This window comes from Galeopterus variegatus, unplaced genomic scaffold (genome assembly GCF_000696425.1).
Source record: "Galeopterus variegatus unplaced genomic scaffold, G_variegatus-3.0.2 Scaffold6189, whole genome shotgun sequence".
Taxonomy (NCBI): domain Eukaryota; kingdom Metazoa; phylum Chordata; class Mammalia; order Dermoptera; family Cynocephalidae; genus Galeopterus; species Galeopterus variegatus.
In genome coordinates, this window is record NW_007732300.1 from 55,763 (window position 1) to 83,030 (window position 27,268).

General features: G+C 49.9%; 1 long non-coding RNA gene across 1 annotated transcript; it reads left to right on the top strand.

Moving 5' to 3' along the window:
- The first annotated feature begins 966 nt into the window (after positions 1–966).
- On the top strand, positions 967–26,016 carry LOC103605948. The gene is made up of 2 exons (XR_551834.1): positions 967–1,028; positions 25,858–26,016. It is a non-coding gene; the product is annotated as an uncharacterized LOC103605948 (long non-coding RNA).
- Positions 26,017–27,268: the final 1,252 nt, after the last annotated feature.

The following is a 27,268-nucleotide window of genomic DNA, read 5'->3' on the forward strand; positions in this document are numbered from 1 at the left end:
CTCCTCCCCTTCCTCCCCTGCAGGCGTGTCTGGAGTCCCTGGACCCAAGAATGGAGCCTTGACTTCCCTCAAGGGCTCCAAAATGGTGGATGTTTTCACATTCTCTTTCCCATTATGGCTGAGGCCAAATGTTCAGAAGTGAATGACGTGGCATCTTGGGGACATCAAGTTCAGTGACTTGGGAGGTCACGCTTATTTAGCTAAACAGCTTTGAGGGGCCCAAGTGTGGCAGCAGCTTTAGCCTGCATGTGTGTAGATCTTCTGAGCCCGTTAAATCTGAAAAATACTGTGTATGCACATTTTTGGCTTAAACAAAGTTCCATTTACAAAGTCCATAACCCGGCTTTAATATTATTACATACTCCAGACTGGGATTAATTCCAGCACAAGAGTGTTATTATGCTGTATAACGTTTCTCCCGTGTTCTCCTAGTGCGTGGCCTCAACCAGAGAGGTCTCGTGCTGGGGTATGGGATGGTGGGGACACTCCATCCCTGCCCAGCCCTCGTTATGCGGGGTCTGAGATGGAGGGGGGCAAGTTGCCTTGTGATGTTGCTGGCCCATGAGTGTGGTGCTCAAACCTGCTGCCGTTGGGGGAGTTGACCTCAGCATGTCTTGAGGTCTGTCTGTGGGTCAGGTCTCAGCGAGGGCACTAGCCAGCTTCTGAGAGCAACCTTACTGGTTTCTTGGGACAGTGCTGTGACCGATTAGTGATATCTGCCAGGGGCACAAGGATGGGGAAACCGTAACTGACATGGCTCTCATTTGCTATTCATGTTTTATTCTGATCATTTTACATCTCTGTGAAACCAACAAAGCCCTCTTTGTAGGTTTCCCCTGCTCCCCTGGTCGTGGGTAATTATAATAAGGACCCCCACAAAATTTCCGTCTTCCTTGCCCTGTGCCCCACCTGATGACCTATTTATACAGCTTCAAAACTCACAGGCCCATCTCTGTTCTCTCTTTCAGTTGAAGAGGGGGAGGCCTCGGACTTCTCGCTGGCCTGGGATTCCTCCGTGACAGCAGCAGGTAAATGCCCAGGGGCTGGTGGGAGTCCTGGGGGGCTGGCCCAGGAATTCAGAAAGCCACCCAGCTGGTTATGGAAATGGTATTCTTTGTGTCACATTCCTGTCTCCAGTCCAGACTACCCTGTGCAACACGATTTTTATATCAGTTCCATATGGTCAATAAAATCTATTACATATGGAGACTAATATGCCCTTATTCTCCCGAGGGCCACGTTTCCTCCTTGTGGGCACCATTCAGATGGGCGGCGATTTCTCCCACTGCACAGGCCTTGAAGCTCCCTGCTATGGGCGTCACTGCACATTCATTCCAATCTAATTGCATAAAAGCCACTTTAATAGGACTTTTAAACTCCAATCTAAATCAGAAGTTCTCCATTTCCCTTCCTGGAAGGGGCTACTTTGCACTCTCAGGGCTGGCAGACCTGAGCTCATGCCTCTGAGGGGAGGTAATAGAGGGGGCCTAGACTTGTGGGGTGTGTGGCTATTTGGGGTGATGGGGTAATGTGATGATGGGGGGACTTGGGTTTTCCACATAAGCTCTTTCTCTTCTCTGCAGCTCAGTTTCCCAGCTATACAAAGAGTTGGATAAATGAGGATTTTCTAACTGTGAAGTTTTATAACTTGGAGCAGCCTATGGAGTTTGAGGTTGGAAGTGGCTTTGGGGTCCTTGGGAACTCCTAAGTGGGGTTGGGCTTTCTTGTTTGTGCCCATCCAGCCAGAGCCTTTCTTCTCAATGCGAGCCCCGGTTCCCTGTCCAGCAGGTGCAAGGCTCTCCTTTCCTGTCCCTTCCCCTGCCTTGTGCCAGGCCTGTCCCAGGATCCTGACCAGCCAGCTCTGGGTTCATGGTGGAGCTAGAGCCAGTCCAGTCTTGGAGAATCTTGAGGCATGAGGAGATCTACGAAGGAGTCAGTTAGTCCAATCTTCTGCTCTTTTTAGTTGCGGAAACTGGGGCAAGAAGAGAGATTTGCTGTGGGTCAGTATTTCCAAAAATGTGGTTTTAGGCATCAGGTGTATGAACATTGAACATTTATTTTTTTTAAATTTAATTTAATTTAATTTTTTTATTTTTTTGTCTTTTTCCGTGTCCGGCAACGGATCGCAACCCTCAGTGTTGCCCCCGCACCGGACCGGGGACCGGCAACGGGATCGCAACCCTCGGTGTTGCTCCCGCGCCTCGCTCAGCCAGTGAGCGGGAACCGGTCCGCATGTGGGATCCGAACCCTCGGGCGGGAGTGCCACCGCGCTTCCCAAGCGGCGCACTATCCAGTGCACCACCGAGCCGGCCTGAACATTGAACATTTTAATGGTTACACATTTAATTTGTGATTTTATAGACATTTATGACTTATGTGGTGCTAAATTCACTTGAGAGAAAAAATTAAGTGAGTTGACAAGAACAACTTAAGTAATAGTATATAATACTTAGATTCAGCAAAAATCATAAAGATGGTTCACAAATAACTGACATTTGGGAAGTGCTGGTATAGATTGCAAGAAGAAGGGGCAGAGAGTCAGCCCTCAAACCCAGGTCTCTGGACTTCTGCTCCAGTGCTCTTTCCAGCAGATCTGGCTGTTTCTTGGAGAGTCTGCAGGGTCCTGGCTGACCCAGACTTGGGCAATGTTGTGTCTGCAGGTGTCCTGGCTCCTATGACAGGGGCTCCCTCTACAGGGAGGGGCCCTGTCTGAAGCCACAATGGTGGGTGGTGCTCAAGTTCTGGGAAGCAACATCCAGGGCTAGGACAGGCCTTGGGGTCAGTGCTGGGTAGGACAGGAGGCTGGGGGAAGGGACTGCACAGCCCCCTGCCCTGTATCCTTCTGTGTGGGGCAGATGCAGTGAGACTGTGAAGCTCCATGTGTCAGAGATTCAGGCCTCCTGACGGACATGGGGGTGCATGTGCTCTGTCTTGCCGCCAGCCTCCGAAGAGGACCCCTGCTGTGTTCCCAACCCCTGAACCAGGAAAGCGCAAAGCCTGGTGTTGTCCATATAAGGTCCTCCTTCTCAGCTGCTTTCCCAGTGGTGCCGGAGGTGATGAGGACAGATGGGAACAGCAGTGGGGTGTGGGAGGGCACTGGCTGTGGCTTTGGTGGGCAGAGAGCCCTGAGCGGGGGGGGGGAGTGTGCACCCGGGTGGCATCCCAGTCTGCAGAAGGCAAGGCTGATGTCATGGTGGGGGCCCTGTAGTCTGCAGTTCTGCGATTCCATAGTGGGATGGCCAGTCTTAGGGCTTATCTGGGGTGCCTGGGAATGGCGGAAGTTGTGAGATTTACCAGTTGCCAGCCAAGAGCTGAGCATGCCCTGCATCCATGTGCAGGAAGATGTGTACTCCTGATGAGTCCCCTCTGGCCCCCCGGGGACTCCACAGCTTGGCTCTCCATGGCGCTAGTCAGCTTTGGATTATCTGCTCAGTGATGGGGAAAGGAAGGGCAGAGCATCCCTTGATACCCAGAGCAGTGGGTAACCTGCAGCCGGCCATGGGTTGTTTTGTTTTCTTGGCCCATTTCTGATGATTTTTAAATAACACATGCATGTGATACATTTCCCTCCCACTTCCGTTGGGCTTGGGCTATTAAAGTCCGTGTATATTCCCTGAGCGTGGGGCTTGTGAGATGGCTCAAATCCTGGGTGGCAGGATGAAGTCAGTGTGGGAGGGCAGCCCTGGACAAGGCTGGTGTCACATTTATTGAGCACTTACTTGGTATGTGCCAGGCATGGAGTGAACATGTTACCTGCAGTATCTTGTTCAACCATCACGACAGCTCTGTGAGTTGGGTGCCGTTTCCAGCAGCATCTCCCTCATTTCTCTGGGGTCTGGTTTTAGGGGCGGCCATCTGGTGGAGGACAGGGCCAAAGGCCTGGTTGAAGCTGCTTTTGTCTAATGCATTTCATTAAAGCGAGAAAATGTCACTTGGCCACATCAGAATGGGGGCAGGTGCCAGGGAAGATTATGGGGGAGCAAAACCTCCCCAATCCACCCTTGGCACTTCTACTGAGAATTGCCATTCTCATTTGGCAGATGAGGGAAGGAAGCTTGGAGCAGTACAGTAGCAAATCCATGGTGCCCAGCCATCGAGCTGTGGACTTGAACCCAAGCCCCCCGACCCCAGAGCCTGTGGTTTAACCTCTGTACCACCTGGCATCAGGAGGTGGAGAGCTGAGCAGAGACCTGAAGGTGTGGCACTGTGGGGGCTTCTGGAAGGTCCCTGGTGGTACAGGCTCCATGGCTGCAGGACACAGGTGCATTCTGCTCACCAGGACCCAAGGTGGCCGTGGGCTGCGAGCATTTTACCAGGAGTGGAGAGCTGTAAGGCATGAAGGCGCCCCTGTTTTGTGGGGGCCCAGCTGGCCCAGGGTGCAAACTTTTCATGATTCCTTTCCCTTCCCTCACTTTGCCCTAGGTCTGGGAGTGTGATGGAGAACCCCAATAAAGAAGCAGAATGTGCAGTGTGCTCTGCACTCACCCCTGGCCTCCCCTAGCCTCCCCTGCTGGTGGGGGCTCTGTGGCTGCGTACCCCCAGGAATAAAACAGCCGGTTCCATCCGTGCCCTCGAGCTGGGGCCCTGACAATGATGGAGAGCCTGGCCTTGCCTGGCAGGGGAGGGAGCAAATGATCAGCTCACAGCAATATTCTCCGGCCTGCAGAGGGGGCTTGGGAGGAGAGAGCGCCAGCCCACTGTTGCCTCTTGGCTGGCAAATATGGGGGGACCCCAGGGGAAAGAGTGCTGCATTCAGAGACAAGCTATGGGGGTGCCTCGTGGGTGTGGGGTTGTAAACAAGTCATTTCTCACTGGATCCTGATTTTTCTGGTCCATAAAGTGTGTGTGTGTGTGTGTGTGTGTGTGTGTGTGTGTGTGGTGGGGGGACAGGCCTAATGGGACAATTTAAGCAGGAGTTCTTAGCCTGTTTTGAGTCATAGATGCCTTGGAGCATCTCATGGAAGTATGTGGATTCTCCTCCCAAACACACACAGAGTTTTGTATGTGATTTCAGGGGAGTTCATGGGTTACCCTCAACCCCGTCTTCTCCCTACCTTGACAGCGTAGGTTCAAGCCTCTCAGAAATGTGGAAATGCAAATGTGCAAATGGGGAAGCCCACCAGGGTCACAAGCTCCAAGGCCCACCTGAGGCAGGCTGGTGATGCAGGTGAATTGATAGTTTGGGCACGTGCCGCGGCACAGACCCTGTTAAAGGAAAGGCCGTCCCTCGGCTCCTGCTGGTTGTTCCATGAATTGCCACAATTCTGGTTGGGGTAGAATTGCCAGATCTTCTGAGTTTTTAAGAGAGAAGCCAGAAAGCTAGATTTTCATTTGAAATCATTGTATTTAAAAAAAGAAAAAAAATAGCGACTGGTATTTTTGTTTTTTTTTTTTAAAGATGACCAGTAGAGGATCTTAACCCTTGACTTGGTGTTGTCAGCACCACGCTCTCCCAAGTGAGCTAACCGGCCATCCCTATATAGGGATTTGAAGCCTTGGCCTTGGTGTTATCAGCACCGCACTCTCCCAAGTGAGCCCCCGGCCGGCCCTAGCAACTGGTATGTTTTTAAAGGCAGCTTTATTGAGATGTAATTCATACATCATACAATTCACCCACTTAAGGTGTACAATGGAGTTTAATATGCTCGGAGAGATGTGCAACCATCACCACAGTCCACTTAGAACATTTTCATGACCTCAGAAAGAAACCCTGCACCCTTAGCTATCCTCCCAACCTTCCAGCCCCCAGTCCCAGGCAACCATTAATCTGCTATCTCTATAGATTTGCTAATCCTGGACATTTCCTAAAAATGGAATCAGATAATATGTCGTCTTTATTGGCTAACTTCTTTCACTTAACCTGATATTTTCTAGGTACATCTATGTGGTAGGATATATCTGTCCTTCGTCCCTTTTTATGGCCGAAAAAATATTCCGTTGTGTAGATGTACCACATTTTGTTTATCCAAATATTTTCTAGGTACATCTATGTGGTAGGATATATCTGTCCTGCGTCCCTTTTTATGGCCGAAAAAATATTCCGTTGTGTAGATGTACCACATTTTGTTTATCCATTCATCCGTTGATGGACGTTTAGTTGTTTCCACTTGTTGGCTGTTGTGAACAGTGCCGCTGTGAACATTCAAGTGCAAGTTTTTGTTGGAACACCTGGTTTCAGTTCTTTTGGGCATATTCCCAGAAGTGGAGTTGCTGGGGCACGTGGTAAGTCCATGTTGAGCTTTTTGAGGAACCACCAAGCTGTTTTCCTCACCAGTTGCAGCATTATTCCCACCAGCAATGTATGAGGATTCCAGTTTTTCCACATCTTTGCCAACACTTGTTATTTTCCCTTTTTTGTTTCTTTTGATTCTGGCCTTCCTAGTAGAAAGTATCTCACTTTGGACAACTTATTTTTAAGAAATATTGTTTAGGCCAAAGAAACTCCTTACACTGGCTGGTTCTGGCCTGGCCACTGATTAGGAGGAGGTTGCTAAGAGTGGGCTTACCAAGGGGCCACTGCTTAGTTTTGATGTCCTGGGCCTCTGGCGCCCTTGACCCATCCTCCTGCCAATGTTTCCTCTCTCCCTCTCTCCTGCCCATCCCCGCCTGGCAGCCCATCCTCCCTTCAGCGCTTCCTCCTTTTTCCTGAAAGCCCTTTGGAATGAGGTCTCTAAGTGGCAGGTGCCAGAATGACATGCATGATCCTGAGCTGTACAATGTGGGGTTTCAGGGAACCAACCTAACCACAGGAAGCTTTGCCTCCCCTTCCCCTGTCACCAAATTTGAGCTGGGAGCTGAAGGTGCTTATCTTTGTATAGCTGTGTAGTCACAGTCTTGTTGGAATCTCCCACCTCTCCAGGTTGGGCTCTGGGACAGGTTGGGCTTCTTCCTTCCATGTGGCTGCTCTGGAACGAGCCAGGGGAGATGCAGTGGAGGGGCTCTGAGAGGCAGTCCAGGGATAGGACGCAGTGAATTTGTTGACAAATGCTTCATATCAATGCCTGGGCAGATCAGCTAAGTTTATTTCTGGCATGGTGACAGACAAGCTGTGGTTTGAGAAAGATGTTTGATATCACTTTTTTTGCGATGGCCCAGCAGTCTGAGACCTTGTTGGGGTTGAACTGTGCCGAGAGTTTTATTTTATTTTTGTTTTTATTTTTTTTAAAGATGACCGGTAAGGGGATCTCAACCCTTGGCTTGGTGTTGTCAGCACCACGCTCAGCCAGTGAGCAAACCGGCCATCCCTATATAGGATCCGAACCCGTGGCCTTGGTGTTATCAGCACCGCACTCTACCAAGTGAGCCACGGGCCGGCCTGTGCCGAGAGTTTTATTTATTTTTTTTTTATTTTATTTTTTTGTCTTTTGTCTTTTTTCCGTGTCCGGCAACGGATCGCAACCCTCAGTGTCGCCCCCGTACCGGACCGGGACCGGCAACGGGATCGCAACCCTCGGTGCTGCCTATATAGGATCCGAACCCGTGGCCTTGGTGTTATCAGCACCGCACTCTACCAAGTGAGCCACGGGCCGGCCTGTGCCGAGAGTTTTAGACCTTCCTGCCATGTGAGAAGTCTCATTGTCCTGGTTAATGGAAACTATCACTCCCATGTACGAGGTGCTTCTAGGAGTCAAATCTCCTGCTTATTGCTTTTCACATACAGATGAAAAAATGAGGCACAGAGATACTAGCCACTTGCTCAAGGTCACACAGCCAGGAAGTGGCAGAGCAGGGATATGAACCTATGCAACTCATGCATGAGTGTCCCATGTCAACTGTTGAAGGCAAACCTGCCTCTGAGAATGTTGGTCCAGGTACTTTGTTTTAGGGGAGACCCAGAGACACAGTGGGGGGGGGCAGCTCTGTGCCCAGGTCACTTGTGGGTCAGGTGGAAGAGTCTAACCGGAGCCAGGCCTCCTGTTTTGCTGCCCAGAAGGAGAGGAGGTGTGCGCTTTGAAGATCTTTCACATACTTCCCATCTTCAAAGACCAGGCCTGGAAAACACTGTGGACCAGGCTGTCTGTGGGGACTCACTTCCCTGAGCCCCTGCCACCTGTAGATTGGGTTAGGGCTGCAGCTTCTGGGACATGCTTAGGTGGGAGATTGGAGCTGGCATCTGGGTGTGTGGTGTCCTGGGGGCCCCTTGAGAAGGGTGCCTGGAAGCCTCTCATTTCTCTTTATCCTATCTGGGTAAGGGGTGGGGTAGGGAGAGTGGTCAGGTGCCCACTCCTGATCAAGACGGCAGGCTCCTCACCCCGTACAGTTCTTCACCTCCAAATTTTGGCTGGTGAAGTGGACAGAAATGTCTGGAAGACTGCACCTATCACTGCAGGGAGGGGAGGCCGCTCTATACAGTCCAGCTGCTGCTGAACCTACGTGGAGCCCACTCCCTTGCCTGCTAGTGTTTGGCTGGAGCGTGTATTTATTATTTCATCTACTTCTCAGAAACTCCACCCCCAGCCCTGTGCTTCTGTGCACTTGCTGTTCACGTTTCTCTCAGCCTCTTTCTAGCTCCATCCATGTATAAACATACCTTCTAGCTAGATGAGGTGCAGGGTGCTCTGCTGTGGCCCCCATCAGATCTGAGCTTCCATTAATCCTTGGACCTGCATGGCCTTCCACCTTGGTGGCTGTCCTCACGGTCATTGAAAGGATGGGCATCAATCCCCTTAACTGCTTCTCCTCCATTGGACATTTGGGCAGCATTTACGTTCTGGCTCTTGTAAGTAATGCCATGGTGAACATTTCTGTGTGGGTGGTCCTTTCCCCCTCTGGAGTTGTTCTTAGGGGCTCCCGGCACCGTTAAACTTTTTCTTTCAATCCTCAAATCAAGGCTGGGGAGACTGCCTCACTCTCCCTTCTTCCCACTGCGAATTCTTTCCTGAGTGACCCTCATACATGGGGTGCACCAGGAAGGATGTCCCACCCCTCTCCCCAGGACACTGGCTCCGGGTCCCATTGCTGTGGCTGATGGTGGGAACTGCCAGGCTCTGCTCCAGACTGGCTTGGCAGGTGCTGTCCACCTTTTGTGCTTGAGCCCCCAATCCAGTCCTCTTCTTGACGTGGACCAGGGGACATTTTAAAGGAGCAGAAAAGTCTCACTAAATAAATGTAGAATTTCCCAGCATTTAAAAAACTTATGAAATGCATTTTTATATGGGGCCAGTTGGGGAGTTTCTCATTAGCTCGGTTGGGGAGTCTGTGGGGAGTTGAGCTGAGTGGAGCCAGGCAGGCTGGGTAGAGAGACGTGGTGGCCCCGAGCTCACTGGGGGAGAGTGGCAGGCATGTGCTGGCCCGTCGGCTCCATGGACCCCCGGCCAGGTTGGTCTGGGCTGTGCCTTTGTTAGAGCTGCTTCCCCCAAGCACAGGAGTCCTCAGAAACCTTCAGGAGGTGACTTGAGCTGAGAGGTGGCCACTCTGTTACCATGGTGAGCAGTCCACGAGGTCAGGCGTCTGTGCCATGCATGCGCATGAATACATGCACTCCTGTGTGTGTGTGAGTGAGCATGCGAGTATGCCCAGGTAGCTGCAGCCCTGACTCGAACCCCTGGGAGGCCCCTGGTGCCTCTGAGCCCCTGTAGCCTGGTGGTGCTGCATGCTGGGCCCTCTGGGGCTGACATGGACCAGTTCTCCAAGGAGGATGTGGTGCTTCCTGCCCACCCTTTCCCTCTGGCTCTCCTGCTGGGCTACACTCTATGTGGCTTCCTCTTGGACATGCCTGCTGTGCACCTGTATGTGCCGAGCCCATGCATCCATGTGCACGTGTGTGGTCAGGACTCAAGTGTGCTGGTGCCTAGGGCATGTATGAGTGACATTTCCTTTCCTCCCCTCTGCTGTGGCTGATGGCTTCACTTCTACAGAGCTGGGCTGGTCTTGATGATTTCCATTCTCTCTCCGTGGACTTGGGGCTTCTTGGATGGCGGGGGCTCTGTGTCATTAGTCTTGTGTCCCAACCTGGTGCTCAGCAGGTGGGCTGCGTTGGACCCTTGCTCTTTGCAGTGCAGTTGCCTGGTTCCCGGCCTGGTTGATGTGGGGCTGTCCTCTCCAGGAAACCTATTATCCCGCTGCTGTCAGGCTTTTAAGGAGACATCAGTAATGAGTATTTTAATAACAAAGAGAGGCTGGTTCTACTTTCTGCAAAGCTTAGGTGCTCTTTGAGGACAGGAGTCACCTCCGTGGTGTTAACCCTTCCTTTAGGACCCTAGGACCCTTCTGGTGGACATTGGACATCAACATTTCTTTGGTGACTTGAAGCCTGGCCTTAAATCAGGGCCACAGTCAGGCGTGGGTGTGTGTGTGGGTGTGTGTGGGTGGGGTGATGATGACATCATTCCTCATGCATTTTGCGGGGGTTGGGAGGAGGCTATTGCGCATCCTGCGCTCCTGGTGTTACCCAGCCTTGTGTGCCCTGGGCAGGTTTACATCAGCGCTGCTTAGACTTGAACATGCGTGCAAATCCAGTGACCTTGTCCAAATGCACATTCTGACTGCAGGTCTGGGTGGGGCCTGAGCTTTTGCATTTCCAAAGAGCTCTGGGGTGATGCTGATGCTGCTGGACTATGGCTTGCCTGCGCCCCTTGGCCTTTGCTCTTGCTGGGCCCTCTTCCTGTGGAGCTCCTTCTCATCCTTTGTAGCTCAGCCTAAATGACACCTCCTCCGGGAAGTTTCCCATGATAGCCCTGCCATAATTTTTGTGCTTTTCTTTGTGCTCCCTGAGCCTTGGGGGCCACCTTATCCTGGTCCCCAGTGCCCTTTGCTTGGTTATAATATTCCTTCTCTTGTGCCTAGTCCCTTTGCTGCTCTGCTCACTCATTGGGGACAGTGACCATGTCTGATTCTCTATGTCCCCAGAGCCCAGGCATGGCTTGGCTATTGACAGGTACCTGGCAAATGTTGGCCAAGGTGTAGAACTTCACCTCCACCTCTTCATCTGAATTTGCCCTTGGCAGTTCAGGGCCAGATTTTCATTAAGAGCAAAATCTGTTTGAGGTCTAGATACTTACTAGCTGTATGACCTTGAGTAAGTTACATAACCTCTCTGTCCTTCCATCTCCTTAAAATAATCGTCCTCCTTCCTAGGGTCAGTTTAAGGATTATGAGAGGGAAACCATGTGGAGTACTTAGCCCCTAAGGTGCCACCTGGTCCTCTGCTCCTTTACTTTTGCTGTTTACAACACATTGAGGGCAGCTTGGATTGGAGCTTAGCTCTGAGCTTGGACCTGGGTGGGTGACAGAAAAGCTTAGATGGGCCCTTTCCTTGTGTCACACCTCCTGCCATTCTCCCCTGTCTTGACTGGCAATCTCTGGGTATGGCCACAGTGGACAAGACAATCTTGCTTTGACCCTTATGAAACCGAGATGGAACTGGGGTAGAACCAAGTCTTCAGGGGCTCGTCCTTGCTCATGATGACCCTGGTTGGTGGGGCATGGCTTGTTTCCCAGATGGGCAAGGCTGGTGTAGGGTGAAGGTTGGTGGGAGGTGGGCAGGGTCTGCTCTGAAGAGCAGAGGCTCTGAGGCTGTCATGTGATCAGGCTTCTTCTGAGGGTGGGGCTGGACACATGGACTGTGCAGCTATGGGTCAATGCCCAGTAGGAAATGGCCACTGTCAGCCTGACCATGCTGCCTGGCTAGTCCTGGCTGGTTCTGGCTTCCTGGGTGGACAGTCTGTAGGGCCCAGCTCCTGGGTCAGGTGTGGTCAGTGCTGTGTCATCCAGTGTCCTGTGGAAGGCTGTGGGCAGCCCACAGGGTAGTTAGGCTAATGTCATCTCAGCTGATGTTTCCTTAAAATCCCTGCACGTGCTGGCAGGTGTGCATTCATGTGCACACACACACACACACAAGCCAAAAGTGACTAGGCTGAACCTGGATAACTGATGCCTGTCTGGTTAAAAAAAATCATTATTTTTTTTGTATATAGTGAGAGGTACAGGTCTAGTTTCATTCTCCTGCATATGAATATCCAGTTTTCCCAGCACCGTTTGCTGAAGAGGCAGTCTCCTCCCCAGTGTGTAGACTTGGTGCCTTTGTCAAAAATCAGATGGCTGTAGATGTATGGGTTGATTTCTGGATTCTCTATTCTGTTCCATTGACTGGCGTGTCTGTTTTTATGCCAGTACCATGCTGTTTTGGTTATTATAGCTTTGTAGTATAGTTTAAAGTCAGGTAGTGTTATGACTCGAGCTTTATATTTTTGCTCAGAATTGCTTTGGCTATTCGTGGTCTTTTGTTATTTCATATAAATGTTAGGATAGTTTTTTCCACTTCAGAGAAAAATGTCATTGGAATTTTGATGGGGATTGCATTGAATCTGTAGATCACTTTGGGTAGTATGGACATTTTCACAATGTTAATTCTTTCAATCCAAGGGCATGGGATATCTTTTCATCTTCTTGTGTTCTATTTAATTTCTCTCAATAGTGGTTTGTAGTTCTCATCGTAGAGATTTTTCACATCCTTGGTTAATTTTATTCCTAAGTATTTTATTTTCCTGGTGGCTATTGTAAATGGGCAGGCTTTCTTGATTTCTTTTTCTGCATGTTCATTGTTTGAGTATAGAAATGCTACTGATTTTTGTGTGTCGATTTTTGTATCCTGCAACTTTGCTGAAATCATTTATCAACTCTAAGAGTTTTTTTGTAGAAGCTTTAGGCTGTTTGATATATAGGATCATATCATCTGCAAACAGGGACAGTTTGACTTCATCTTTTCCAATCTGGATGCCCTTTATTTCCTTCCCTTTTCTGATTGTTCTGGCTGGTACTTCCAACACTATGTTGAATAGGAGTGGAGAGAGTGGGTATCCTTGTCTAGTTCCTGTTCTTAAGGGAAAAGCTTTCATCTTTTCCCCATTCAGGATGATATTGGCTGTGGGCTTATCATATATGGCTTTAATTATGTTGAGATACTTTCCATCTATACCTAACTTGAAGAGAATCTTTATCATGAACGAATGTTGAATTTTGTCAAATGATCAGCATCTATAGAGATGATCATATGATCTTTGTCTTTGATTTTATTGATGTGATATATCACATTTATTGATTTGCATATGTTGAACCAACCTTGCTTCCCCGGAACACATGGACAATAATTTTTTCCTTTGTTGAGGTTGATTGCTTTAACTCATGGCTGCTGGCCAAAGTTGATAGTAGTTAGCACTTTAGAATGGTAGTGTATCTGGTAAACACGATACATTTTACTCACGCCATTCTACTTCTTAGGGCTAAATGCCTTGCAAACCTTGCAAGCATGTGGGGACAGGGACAGTGCCTGTTTTGCTCACCATTTTCTCCTCAGCAATTAGCACTGTGTATTAGTCTGTTTCTGTTGCTTATAACAAAATACCTAGAATGGGGTAATTCAGAAAGAAAACAAAATTTATTGCTTACAGTTTAGGAGGCTAGGAAGTCCAAAGTCCAGGGAACATATCTGGTGAGGGTCTTGATGGTGGTGACAGTGACCCAGGGGTCTCACGTTGCAAGATGGCAGAAGCAGAGAGAGCAGAGAGAGCTAACCTCCACGTTCACTCTCCTTTTAAAGCCCTCAGAAACACGCCCCTGACCACCATTATTAATCCATTCACTATGACATGGTCCTACAGTCCAATCACCTCTTCAAGGCCCCACCTTTCAATTACCATAACAGGATCTTCCACCCTCTTAACAGTCACAGTGGAGGCTATGTTTCTAATACATAAAATTTGGGGGACACAATTCAAGTTTCAGGGAGTTTGGGGGGACATAATTCAATCCACTACATACTCTAATAATAATAACAATTAAAAAATAATAGCCATCCAGTGAGCACTCACTTGGTGCCAGGCAGGGGTCTGTGCACCTGACATGTGTGTCCCACTTAAGCCTTGTTGCCCACAGGTGGTAGGAAGTATTATCATTCCCTTCTCACAAATGAGCAACTGAGGCTCAGAGAGGTAAAGCAACTGGTGAAGTGCTGCACAGCTAGTTGGGGTTTTGTCTGAGTTTAGGGCTCACTTTCGGTAGTTGCTGATTCACAGTTGCTGACACTCTGTGGAGACTTTCTGCATCTTTGCGGAATAAGGTGCACTAGAATGTGCTAAGAGCCCTAATGAGGTCACTGTAGTGAAACACCGCTAGTGAGAGGCTGCAGGGTTGTTGTGGGAATGAGCGACTGCTGATAGGCACAAGCAAGTGCTGCACAGCTAGTTGGGGTTTTGTCTGAGTCTAGGGCTCACTTTCGGTAGTTGCTGATTCACAGTTGCTGACACTCTGTGGAGACTTTCTGCATCTTTGTGGAATAAGGTGCACTAGAATGTGCTAAGAGCCCTAATGAGGTCACTGTAGTGACACACCGCTAGTGAGAGGCTGCAGGGTTGTTGTGGGAATGAGCGACTGCTGATAGGCACAAGCCTGAGAGTGCTCATCAGTGGTGACGTGTAAACTCACAAGTCATTGTGCATGCATGCATGTGCACACACACCACACACATACGTGTACACACAAACATGAGCATGCATACACACATTCATACACATACACACTTGCACATACATGCCCCCCACAATGCACATGTACATATACGTGTACACACACATCTGCACTCCTCCCCACAATATGCACATTCACATATACAGGCCTTCACATGTTTGTCTCTGTACACAACACACACATGCAACTCATGCACAGATATTCACACACATGAACACACAGCCAAGTGCATGCACATGTGTACATGCACATCCACACAGACACCTGCAAACACAAATGTGCACACATGCACACCCATACATGTATATATGGGTGTGTTTGCACATGCCCCCACATGTACACATGCACATGTGCACTCAGAAGCATGTGCACATACAGAGACATGCACTTGTGTGCACTGTACACTCATTCACACCCCTAGGCTTGCAGATGAGCAGAAAAAAACGTGCTTCTGGGATGTCACCCAGGCGGGCATACAAGATGTCTAGGTTGTCTCTTTGCTCTCTGTTTTCTTTCTTGGGTTTCTTTGTTGTACCCTTAGGGCCTTCAACATTCTTTCCATCCAAGATTTGCTCCCCTGCTGTTGGGCCCAGTGCTGGGCTGACTGGGTGTGGACCTGGACTCCGGCGCCCATCTGTCTGTCCCTGTTTGGCCAGCTCTGGCCCGCACACACCACCTTTCTTCCCAACTTGCACATGACTTCATTTTCCACCCTGCACCTGCTGCTTTAAGAGCCCAGGAGCCCGGTGGGCCTGTCCCCAGGGTCAGAGCTGGGGGCGGCTGGACAGCTGCGGGTTGGGGGTAAGCTTTGTTAGCTCCCAGTGGCCTCTTGGAGCCCGGGTAATACTGGGGAAACTGAAACAAAGGCTGACAATAGCCTCCTTCCCTCCCCGGGTGGCCTCGGAGCAGGGCCCGCCTGGGCGGTCTCTGGGGGCCCTTGTTATTTCCTGTGCTGGCTGTGGGGCTCCTGGCCAGCCAGGAACGGGCAGGAAGCGGGACAGGGCATCTCCTCCCCACCCGCTGGGTCAGCCCTTGCAGGCCAGAGCAGCCGCTTCTGTGTGTGGGGGTCAGCCCCGGCCTTTCTGCCCGGTGTCCGCTACTCTAGGTCTGTCCGGCCCAGGCCTGCCTTACTCTGGTCTGCCCAAGCTTCCTGGGAGGGGAAAACCGACCCCTGAACCCCATCCCAGATCCCCAATCCCTGCTGCAGACTTCATGTGCTCCCACCATCTGTGCTGAGAGTCCATGCTGTCACCCAAGCTCCTGCATCTTGTCTCTGTGGCTGGCTCGAGCCTTTGTGTCCTGAGCGCTCACCCCACAGAGCTGAGGACAAGGCCAGGCAGGGAACATTTCATTGGTTATTAGTTAATTAATTGGGGATTGTGCAAGAGGTAAGCTTAGATTTAGTGATAAGGTTAGGGTGACGTTTAAGGTTAAGGTTAGGGTTAGGTTTACCAATCCCTGCAGACAGAAAAGTTAAGATCGTGTGTTTTGAAGCAAACAGACCTTTGTTTCAATCCTGGGTTCACCACTAATTCATTCATCACATTATTGTCAGGTGTCTGTTGGGCCTTACGGGGCCACAAGGACTTAATGCAGTCCTTGCCCTCCAGGACTCATATTCTGGAGTGAAGAGACAGACAGTGAGTAGGTGACACACAGCACAAGTTTTGAGCTTATTAGCTGTGACAATGGACTTGACTTGGTCATTGCACCTTCCAGGGCCCCGTTTCCTGACCTGCAGAGTGGTGATAATGAAGCCCCTGCCTTGTGGTGTAGCTATGAGGGCAAGCAAGAGAGTAGATGTCACATGTTCAGCACAGTGCCTGGCACAGAGCAGGCACTTAATAAATGCTAACTGTGGTGATTGTTAATGAAAGGATGTGAGGTGGCCCATGCACCACTGGGCAGCTAAAATAGTAGACGAAAAGACTACTTATGTCAGAAACCTAAGGTAAGGGTTAGTTCTGCAGCTGAGCTTCCTGGCAGCCTAAGCCAAAGAGGAAATAGAATGAAGGCCTCTGTCTGATTTAAGCACTTGGGACAGACAAATGTTTTTCTGCTGGCACTGAATGCTGAGGAATTTATTGTGCGGATCCTCATTAATCATTGAACAAACAACAGGCACTATCTCAGTAACAATTTGGCATGCAGTACAGAAACGTCTTTCCTAGAGTTCTTTCTTAAATTGACCCTGGAAGAATGCTTGGGGCCTAAGTGCACACCACAGCATTGGAGCTCCATGCATTACAGCCTGGAGGGGCTGGACAGAGATGAGGGCTGCCTTAACCACCTGCATCCTGGGGCTGATGGGGCAGCTGTTCAGTGCCTGGTTAAAAGCAATTAAGTGGGTTTCTTTAAGGCAGGACCTGGAGGAGCCCTCGATATGCCTGTGAGTCTTAGGAAAGGTTCTTCCAACCTTTTTTTTTTGACCTCCGAAACTATCCCCCACCCCTTTTTTTGAGATCACCTATCCTCCACTCATGGAGTCTTAGAACACTGTTTGGGAAGCTCTGTTTACATCCTATGCTTTGAGCTCCACAGCTGCAGACCTCTCACTCATGGTTCCCTTCTCCTCTGCCCAGACTGTAATTTGGCTGTGGTTTATGCAGACAGGCCAGAGGGTTTTCATCTAGTAATGCCCACCCCTTGTTTAGTTTTTACAGGATTATTGTATTTATCATTTTATTTGAGTAGAATCCAATCTCCAAGAGGGGTACAGTTAGGGAAATGGATGCTCAGAAAGGTTAGAGGGCTTGTGGCTGGGGCTCCTAATTCAGGGTCTTTCCACCACTTTATGTTCTGTAGACACACTTGCCAAAAGACACACACACACTCACACACACACACCTAAACACACTCGGCACTCATCCACTCTTTGCTCTGTGTGCACGTTGTTCTGTGCCTGAGATACAAAGTCCAGCTGGAGCCCCCTTCCCTTTTCCTGTCCTGCTCCTCTCCCCGTGGGAAGGACTGTGGGCCTGGCCTGGGTAAGGCCTGCCAGTGGTCACTTACCCAGTCTGGTGGATGCCTTGTGGAGTTTCCATGGTGAGCTGTTCTCTGGAGGCCCTGGGGGGATTTTTTGTCTGGGTAGAAACCTGACCTAGGGAGGGAGGAAATGCCTTCTCCAGACGTGGAGAGAAAGGAAAGAGAGGTGGTCAGCCTGGGATTCCAGCCACAATCCCTGTGTTCTGCAAAGCCACGGAGGCTGGAGACCTCAAGGGATTGCCTAGGACCCAGCCCTTGGGGAAGGCCATAGCACAGGCAGGACCACAGCTACACATGGTGGGATAGCTTTGGGGGCTGGCTGTTGTGCACCCCTATGGTTCTTCCAGGAGTGTGTTTGCATCTGTGCTGGCATTTGCAGCATGCTCCTGCAGAGACTGAGCATCTGTCATTGGTAAGTGACCAGGCCAGGATTCGAAATCAGATCCCTGTCTCCAGGCCCCTGTGCTTGTCACTCTGTTCCCTTGCCTCCCTCAACCAGACATTTCCACAGGCATGACCTCATTGAATCCTTGCAGTAGCACTTTGGCCATAGGTATGATTATCATTCCTTATCTTCACATGCAGAAATTGAGGCTCAGAGAGGCTAGGGGTCTTGTCCAATGTCACACAGCAAGTTTGTGGCAGAGCTGCATTACAGCACAGGTCCCCTTCTCCCTCCTTATCTTTCTGACAGCAATATGTACATATTTATAGGTCATTCTTACTCATTTCACTTCTCTCAATTTAGGTATGCATATTTGCCAGAAAAAGAGGGCAATACCAATTTAAAGAGGGTTGGTAATTGTAGTCAAAAGGGCTGGCTTACTCAGGGGGGTGGTATTATGATGTGCATTTTCGTCCCACGTGCCTGACATATGAACCAAGTATCTCATAGTCGTTGTCTCTATGTTTGTATCCCAAGCCATGGAAGCCATATCTTAGGGCAGATGAAAGAATTTTCAGGAATAACTTTGACTCACACTTTTGCCTCATAGGCTGACTTTAGAACCTGGCATCTCCTGTCCCCCAAAGCTGGGACCCCACCTGGGATATCTGGGATGGGCCTGTGTCCAATCCACAGGTTCATGAAGGGTTCATGCATCAGTGTGCAAGGGCGGGTATGATGGTTAATTTTATATGTCAACTTGATTGGGCTAAGGGATGCCCAGATAGCTGTTAAAGCATTATTTCTGGGTGTGTCTGTGAGGGTGTTTTGGAAGAGATTAGCATTTGGATTGGTAGACTGAGTAAAGAAAATCTCCCTCCCCAGTGTAGAAGGGCTTCATCCAATCTGTTGAGGGTCTGAATAGAACAGAAAGGTAGAGGAAGGGGGGAATTCACGCTGTCTGTTTGAGCTGGACCATCCATCTTCTCCTGCCCTCAGACATCGGGACTCGTGTTTCTCGGGCCTTCAGACTGGGACTGGGACTTACACCATTGGCTCCTCTGGTTCTCAGGCCTTTGGGCTTGGACTTGACCTACACCACTGGCTTTCCTGGGCCTCCAGCTTACAGACGGCAGATGGTGGGACTTCTCAGCCTCCACAATCGTGTGAGCCAATCCTTCATAATAAATCTCTTTCTCTATATCTGTACATATATCCAGTTGCTTCTATTTCTTTGGAGAACCCTGGCTAATACAGTGGGGATGTGTGGTGGGTACTGAATTGTCTCTAGCATGAGTGTTATGCTTGGTCTTCCCCTGAGCACCATTCCCCAGCCCAATTGCTGGAGCCTGACCTGGAGATGTCTGCTCTGGCCTTGGCAGGGTTTCTCTAAAAGGAGCTTGTCTGGTGTTGGGGAAGACTGGCCTCTCTGCACCTCCACACCCACCCTGTGACCTCTCCAGCTGCCCATCAGCCCTCCATGCCCTGGCCCGGGGGAGAGGGAGGTGGGAACTGGGTGCCTTAGCCTCCTGCTGCTGTGGGGAAGGGCTCTTGACCTATGCTTTGTGGCACGATGGCTTCCAGGGCTCAGGCCAAGGTCTCTGGAGGCCAGAAGATGGGGAGCTTAGGGAGTGGTAAATGTCAGGAGCACTAGACCAGGAGTCTAGAGCCCTGCACTTGAGCCCAGCTCTGTGTCTGGCCAGATTCAGGGGCCACCAGCACCTTGGGAAGTTGTGGTGCACTAAGGCAGGGTGGTGCCAGTGGAGGGTCTCACTGGTGCAATTGGCTAGGAGAGTCGAGACTGGGGTGGGGGACTTCACAAGGCCCAGAAAGGGTCTCTTATAGGCATCCCCCCACTTGTGTCCTTCATTCTAACTCCAATGCCTTTGCTTAGGCTGTGTCTCCCTCCTGGAACGCCCTCTCCTCCCTCCCACCTACTCTGAAGCTGTACGTCCTTTGAGGCCCAGTGCCTTCCCCCCCTCTGTGAAGGCTTCACACAAGTGTGTCCCAGGGTCCTGCCCTTTCTGTGCACCCCCAGCTGGCCCTTCAGAGTCTGTGAGTGCCACATTCCAGCTTGTCCTTTTCCCTTAATTGTTCCTGGGATTCATCTCTCCTCCCACTGTCAATAGTTTTTTGTCCCTCCCTCCCCTAGTCATCCAACATGAGGCTCAAGCTATGCCTTTATTCATGGATGGACAGTTCCTCAGAACTTACATCACTAGGAAGTTCTACTTGATATCAGCTGCTGCTGGATGAGCCTCAATGCTGTTATTGTAGGACCTCTCCTTGCAGGGCAGTGATGGCTGTGAGCCTCTGTCACCACTGGGAAAATCCCCTCAGGCCCATTCATTCATTCATTCATTCACTCATTCTTTCAGTCACAAAGGTAAGTGAGCACCTACTATGTGCAGGGCACTGTTCCAGATGGTGAACAGGAACAACAAAGTCCCTGCTGTGCGTGGAGCTCACAGCCTAGTGGGAAGGTGGTGCTAGGAAAGTAAAGGAATAAATACCTGACGTGTTTTCATTCAGAGGTGACCAGCAGGGTGACCAGATGGAGAGTGATGGGCTGTCTGTATGGGGCTGTTAGACAGGCCCGTGTGCTGAGGGGAAGACTTAGAGCCATGCAGAGGGGCGGGAGCAGTGTTCTTCCTTTCTTCTGAGTTGATGGGAGCCAGGCAGGGTTTGGAGCAGGGCAGCAACATGATCGGATTTATATCTGGATGGGTCTCTCTAGCATGTGTGGGGAAGAGGCGTGTGTGTGTGGGGACAGTAATGAAGCCGACCCCGCATTCATCCAGGTGAGATGAGGGGCTGGGATGAGGTCAGGAGGTGAGAAGAGGGCAGAGTAAGAATTTCTTTTCGGAGCTAGATCCAGCAGACTTGTCACTGGATTGGATGTTGTGTATGAGAAAAGAAGAGGAACCAGGGATGCCTCCGGGGTGTTTGGCCTGAGCAGCTGAGTGGGTGAGGTCAGGAGGTGAGAAGAGGGCAGAGTAAGAATTTCTTTTCGGAGCTAGATCCAGCAGACTTGTCACTGGATTGGATGTTGGGTATGAGAAAAGAAGAGGAACCAGGGATGCCTCCGGGGTGTTTGGCCTGAGCAGCTGAGTGGCTGGAGGTTTGCTTATGGAAGTGTGGAGCACTGGAGGGGGAGTTGCCAGAATGTAGAGCGACTTGGCGGCGGGTGGCAGGGCTCAAAAATTCAGTGTGGCCACGGTAAGTCTGAGATACCTGTTAGATGTAGAGTGGGCACTTGAATGTGTGGTCTGGCGATCAGGGGGAGGATGGAACTGGGATGTATTTGGGTGTCATGAGTGTGTAGCTGCCACTTACAGCTGGGATGGATGCACCCACTGGGGGAGTGAGTGTAGACGGAGAACAAGGGGTTGAGGTCTAGGGACACATCAACGATGAAGGTTGGAACCAGGAGAGATGTAGTCAGGGAGGCAGGAGGGAAACCAGGAGAGGTCGAGTCCCCCAAACCCAGAGTCTTTTAAGGAGGGAGTCACTGGGCAGGTCCAGTGCTTTCCAAAGTGGGGCCTGTGACCTTGATGGGAGTAGCTCTTTCTATAGATATGGTCAAGTTATTTGAGATTCGTGAGAGTGTGAAGGAAGACCAGCCTAGTAGCTCTCATGCTTAGTGGGAGCCGGATCAGCTAAAACAGCCTTTGCTTGAAACCATTCTGTGCTGAGAAGAGATGGAGTTCAGGGGTTAATGAAATAAACTCTCGTCTGCAGACTTGCCCATCCGGGGGTGTCTGTGCTGAGTCCCTGTTCCTGGCTCCCGCTCGGGAAACATACCCACGGCTGGACCAGCGGTGGTGTCTGGGAGCGGCAGAGTCCAGCTGTGAGCGAGCCCTCAGTGCTGAAATTGCCAGCCTCGCGCAGCCCAGAGCCAGCCCGCGGAAGTGGGCCAGCCTCACCTCCACACAGGATTAGAGGGATGTGTAATGGATTAAAGATCAAAAATGTTAATTAAGAAATGGTCTTTTCTAATAAGATGCCTTCAAGGGCACAGGCCTGAAAAGGAGGGGATTTCTCATTTTGGCAACACAGTTTCTGTTGTAATGAAATTGGTTCACAGACAGTGGGGAGGACCCGACGTAAGCCTCGTTTTAAAGACATCTCCATCCAAATTAATTAGCAATGAAAAATGAAGGGCCAAGCATCAGGTTGGCATGCAGGCAGTGTGTGGTGGCCTAGCAGGAAGGCCACGTGGATTTCAGAGAATTCCGTCTGTGTCCTGGTGCCTGCTGGAATGTCATCCTTGGTGTTGTGTCGAAGGGCATGTTCCTGGGGACCTGGTGGGGTTTGACTCTCTGGGGTCAAAGGATGAGGCCTGGTTGGCTTGGTTGCTAGGCCTAACTCTGGGTGACTTTTGGCTGTCCATGTCCTCTCTGATTGTTCCTCACGTTTCTTTTCTTATCAGTTGAGGATGACGGTGAAACTTCTTCTACCCTCTCTGGGCAGTTGGATCGAATAGATTCTTATCAAAACTCTCCATTCGGATGAGAGTGTGTATTGCTAAGGGATGTCTTTGTGCACCTGATCCAGCCTCAAGGTTGGCAACAAAAAAGTGCCTGGGTCCTCTTCTGGAATGCCCTCTCTCTGTTTTCACAGGCCTTACCTGGTTTCCAGGCTCTGAAGTCCCCCAGGTGGTTTGAATGTCTCAGGAGCACACCATAGCCTAGTGGTTAAGAATTGGGCTCTGGAGTCTGCTTGATCATAAATTCGAATTCTGGCTTTGCCTCCTGCTTGGGACCTCAGCCTCATGACTTGGCTTCTCTGAGCCTCAGTTTCCTCATCTGTAGAATGGGGCCAGCAGTCCCTTTGTCATAGCACTGCTTTGAAGCGGGCAGGGAGATAATGCTGAGGGTGTGGGATTTAGTCTGCGGTGCTGGGGGTCATTGTTTTTATTGCCGAGATGCAGAGGAATCTGTCTGTGTGTTGGTTCCAGACAGCCTTGGGTGGAGGCTGGCAGCCTCCCCTCAACTCAGGCCTGTGGCATTTTGAGTTCCTGGGCCCTCCAAGGTGCAGAACCTTGTTTTACAAGAAGCCAAAGGAGGGGGAGTCATTCAGAGCTTGGAACTTGTGCAGAAAATCACAAGACGTGAAAAAAGTGTGGATGAAGATGTCCAGTCGAGGGACTGTCATGGACTTCGCCATAGGGTCTCCCTTGGCTGATGGAAGTGTGCGTGCTTTCTTGCCCATCACAAATCTTGGTTTTTCTTTGGAGTGATGTTGGGAGCAAGCGAGAGAAGGGAGAGAAGGCTTTTACTGTTGTTATTCCCTCTGGCTGAAGGCACCCTTCTGTGCCTTGCTCCCACTTTGGACTTACTGGACTGCAAACCCTCTCTTGAAAAAAATACGTAAAACAGCCCTCATTGTCTTTTTTAATGATTTTTGCCTTGAATTGCACTTTGTCTTTTTTTTTTTTTTGTCTTTTGTCTTTTTCCGTGTCCGGCAATGGATCGCAACCCTCAGCCCTCATTGTCTTTTTTAATGATTTTTGCCTTGAATTGCACTTTGTCTTATTAATATCTGCTTTCGTTTTTCTTGCGTCTGTGTGCGACACTTTTTCTCAGCATTTTACTTTTTTTCCCATTAAATTTTTTTTTTTTTTAGAAATTGTGGTAACATACATATAACATAAGATTCACCATTTTAACCATTCTAAGTGCACAGTTCAGTGGCATTAAGTACATTCACATTGTTGTGGTACCATCACCAACATCTATCTCCAGAATTTATTTTCCCAACTGAAATTCTATTCCCATTAAATACTAACTCTGCACTCCCCCTTCCCTCAGCCCCTGGCAGCCACCACTCTGCTTTCTGTCGCTGTGAATTTGACAGTTTCAGGGTATGTCGTGTAAGTGGATTCATACAATATTTGTCTTTTTTGTCACTGGCTTATTTCACTTACCATAATGTCCTCAAGGTTCATCTGTGTTGTAGCACGTGTCATTTGTCCTTTACTTTTATGGCTGATGATACTCCATTGTGTAGATATACCACAATTTGTCCACCTCCTTATTTGTGGATGGACACTCAGGTTGCTTAATCTTTTGAGGAGCAGCCACACTGTTTTCCACAGCAGCTGCACCATTTAACAGCATCTTCACCTCTTTAAAGGTTTGTCTGCTGGTGGCATGAGAGGGAGCTTGTCATGCAAGGAGGTCTCTTGTCCTGGCCTGGGTAGAGGAAACCATTGGTAAGAGGCTGCGTGTCAGGCGTGGCTTTCAGGTTCTCTACAGCTGGGCAGGAGGGTGAGAGCTCTTTCCACCCTCCTGCTTTCCCATGCACACATCCTTCCTTTGGCTTGAGAGAAGCACCCCGATCTCCTTCCTGTCACATTTTGGCTGTGGGAGCAGGTGACCCACAGAGGCAGCCCTTCCCTGCCTCCCTGGTGCCCCCCCCGAGCTGGCAGCCACCTCAGCAAGGAGCCTTCCTGCACAGGTGGCTGTCAAAGACAAGAGGGGGCTCTCTGCTTAGTGGAGTCTGGTTGCCAGGTGTGGTAATGGCGAAGTCTTAACCCTTAACCGGGCAACTGGTGGAGAGGAAATAATGTGCTGGGCTGGTCCGTGTTCTTCTGTCGGCTCTTTGTCAGTGATGCTGATGGGGAAAATAAGGAATGGGTGGGAAGTGACCTTTAAGAAAGCAAAAATGAAAAAGAAAGCATGAGCCTAGCAATGAACATGAACGCCCCACTGCCACACCCACAAATAATGTGCTGGGCTGGTCCGTGTTCTTCTGTCGGCTCTTTGTCAGTGATGCTGATGGGGGAAATAAGGAATGGGTGGGAAGTGACCTTTAAGAAAGCAAAAATGAAAAAGAAAGCATGAGCCTAGCAATGAACATGAATGCCCCACTGCCACACCCAAATGGCGAAGTCTTAACCCTTAACCGGGCAACTGGTGGAGAGGAAATAATGTGCTGGGCTGGTCCGTGTTCTTCTGTCGGCTCTTTGTCAGTGATGCTGATGGGGAAAATAAGGAATGGGTGGGAAGTGACCTTTAAGAAAGCAAAAATGAAAAAGAAAGCATGAGCCTAGCAATGAACATGAACGCCCCACTGCCACACCCACGAAATCTCACAGTCGTAATGCTGAGGACAAGAAGCTGGACGTGACAGAAAACATAGCGTTCATTTATGTGACATATGTGTCCATTTGTGTGGCATTCGGAAACGGGCAAAGGAATATCTGTGACAGAGGTCGGGAAGTGACTGCCTTTAGAGGGCCACGTGGGAAGCTACGGCTGCCGGGAATGTCCTGTGTCTTCATCTGTGTGTACGCTTGTGTGAAACACGTAACCCAGTTAGCTTAAGATGTGTGGGTTAAGACTCAAACAGAAAGGGACATGAAAAGAAACACAGGAAACAAAACATCTTCATTTCAGAATTGTGGAGGTTGTGGGCTTTTTACTTGGCTCATTTCCCCCTAAGTTATTAGAATCATGTATTCCAAGACCAGGCTGGGGCTGGTTGCCTTGGCTCAGCCAGCGTTCGGGCTGGTGCTGAAGGTATGAACAAAGGTCCCGCACAGGCATGTCCCGAGGGTGGAGGGTACTGAGAGAGCCTGGTGTGTCCTTCTGACATCCTGAGTGACAGTGGTGTGGGTAGGAGACTGCTAGCCCTCACTCTTCCCCGATGCACTTGGAAAGTAAGACAGGGAAACTGTTTAGAGTGAGATTCAGGACACCCATCTTTTCTGCTTCCTTCTGGCCTGACCTCCATTGAATTGATCTACCCCTGTGACCTCCATCCTCTCATCTGGACAAAGGGATGGTCATTTCTGCCTCACCAGCTTACAGAGTCATTGGGAAGCTTGCATGGGATCTTTGTACCCTGTGAAGGGCTGGCTGCAGGCTTCTGTCTGGGCACCCGTGGGCTCTGGCAGCCAGGGATGGAGAGGACACATGGGAGGGGTGACTGCTGATCCACTGGGGGCCACTTCCTACTGGGGTGCCTGGGCTTGCATCGTGCCTGACGTGATCTGATGTGGGGATTTTGATTTGCAGGCCTCCCCTGACAGAGCTGGCGCTTATGAAAGTAATGCACCTCCAGGTGTCTGGGCACAAGAGACTCGGCTTGCTGGATCTCAGCCCCTTTGATGAGCGGGTTTTAAATATGAATTTGTTCATTCATTCATTCCCTCATTAAACCTTATTTGAACACTGTCACTGTGCTCTGTGTGTGTGTGGTGGGGAGGTGTGCAAAACTGGATACTATTTGCAGTTAGCCAGTTAGTAGGAGCAGAGGAGGGAGGTGGGGAGGGAGTTACTGTGTTCTCAGCACCCACTCTGTGCCTAGCTGGGTGCATGTTGTTGCATTTAATCCTCACAACAACCCAGTGAGGTGGTTATTATTGCTCTCATTTATAAGTGAGGAAACTGGAACTCTGTTGGGCAGAGTCTTTGCTACTCAAAGCGTGGTCCATGGACCAGCATCATCCTCCTGGCCTGCGAGCTTGTTGGAAATGCAAAATCTTGGGCCTCTCGCTTAACCTGCCCACTCAGACTCTGCATCTGAATATGATCACAGGGGATCCAGTGCACATGGAAGACCCACACAGGCGATACTTTTCCTCTAAAGCATACCTTCTTTAGTAGTAATAATGGTGGTCTGAATGAAGCTGTTCACCGTGATAGTACCCAGTGCAGTGCTGATCACTTCGTGGTTTATTCCCCAACAGCCTATGAGTGAGACACTATTACCATCTCCCTTTATTGCTGAGCAAACTTGGGGAGGTTTAGTAACTTGGCTTTAACCTCTCTCAGGCCTTACTGTATTTGGGAGGCAAAGAGTTTTCTCAGTGTGTATGCACATGTGTGTGCACGTGTGAGGGGAGATGTGGTGATGGCACGACGTGGGGTATTTGCAGAGATGACTCTTGGTGGAAGCAGCAGATGTGGGTCTGGTGAGAAGATAGCGGGGGTGAGGAGACCCTGGCCACCTCCTGGGAGGTACTGTCCTGCCTCCCAGAGGGGAGACTTTCTGGCGGCTCCATGTTGCCTCCTCCAAGAAGCCCTCCCTGATTCCCTCTCACAGTTTGAGTCCCCTCCTGTGCTCCCATCACCCTACCTTTGTCCTTATCACATTGTCCGATGGCTGTTTCTCGATTCCTTGATAGAGGGTGAGGTTCTTGACGACGGGGTCATGTCTTGGTCATTTTTGCATCACCCATCCCTAACACAGTTATTTTTTTTTTCACTCATTCATTTTATAAAAATATATTGGGGCCTACTGTGTGCAGAGCCCTGGCTCAGATGCCCATGGTTCCATGGTAAGTAAAGCAGATGTGGTTCTTGATCCCTGGGAATGTACTCTAGAGAGGAAAGCTTTTATGGAAGGGTGACAAATTCATTCATTCGTTTATGCATTCATGCAACGTTCATTCATTCATTCATGATTCATTCGTTCATTTATTCA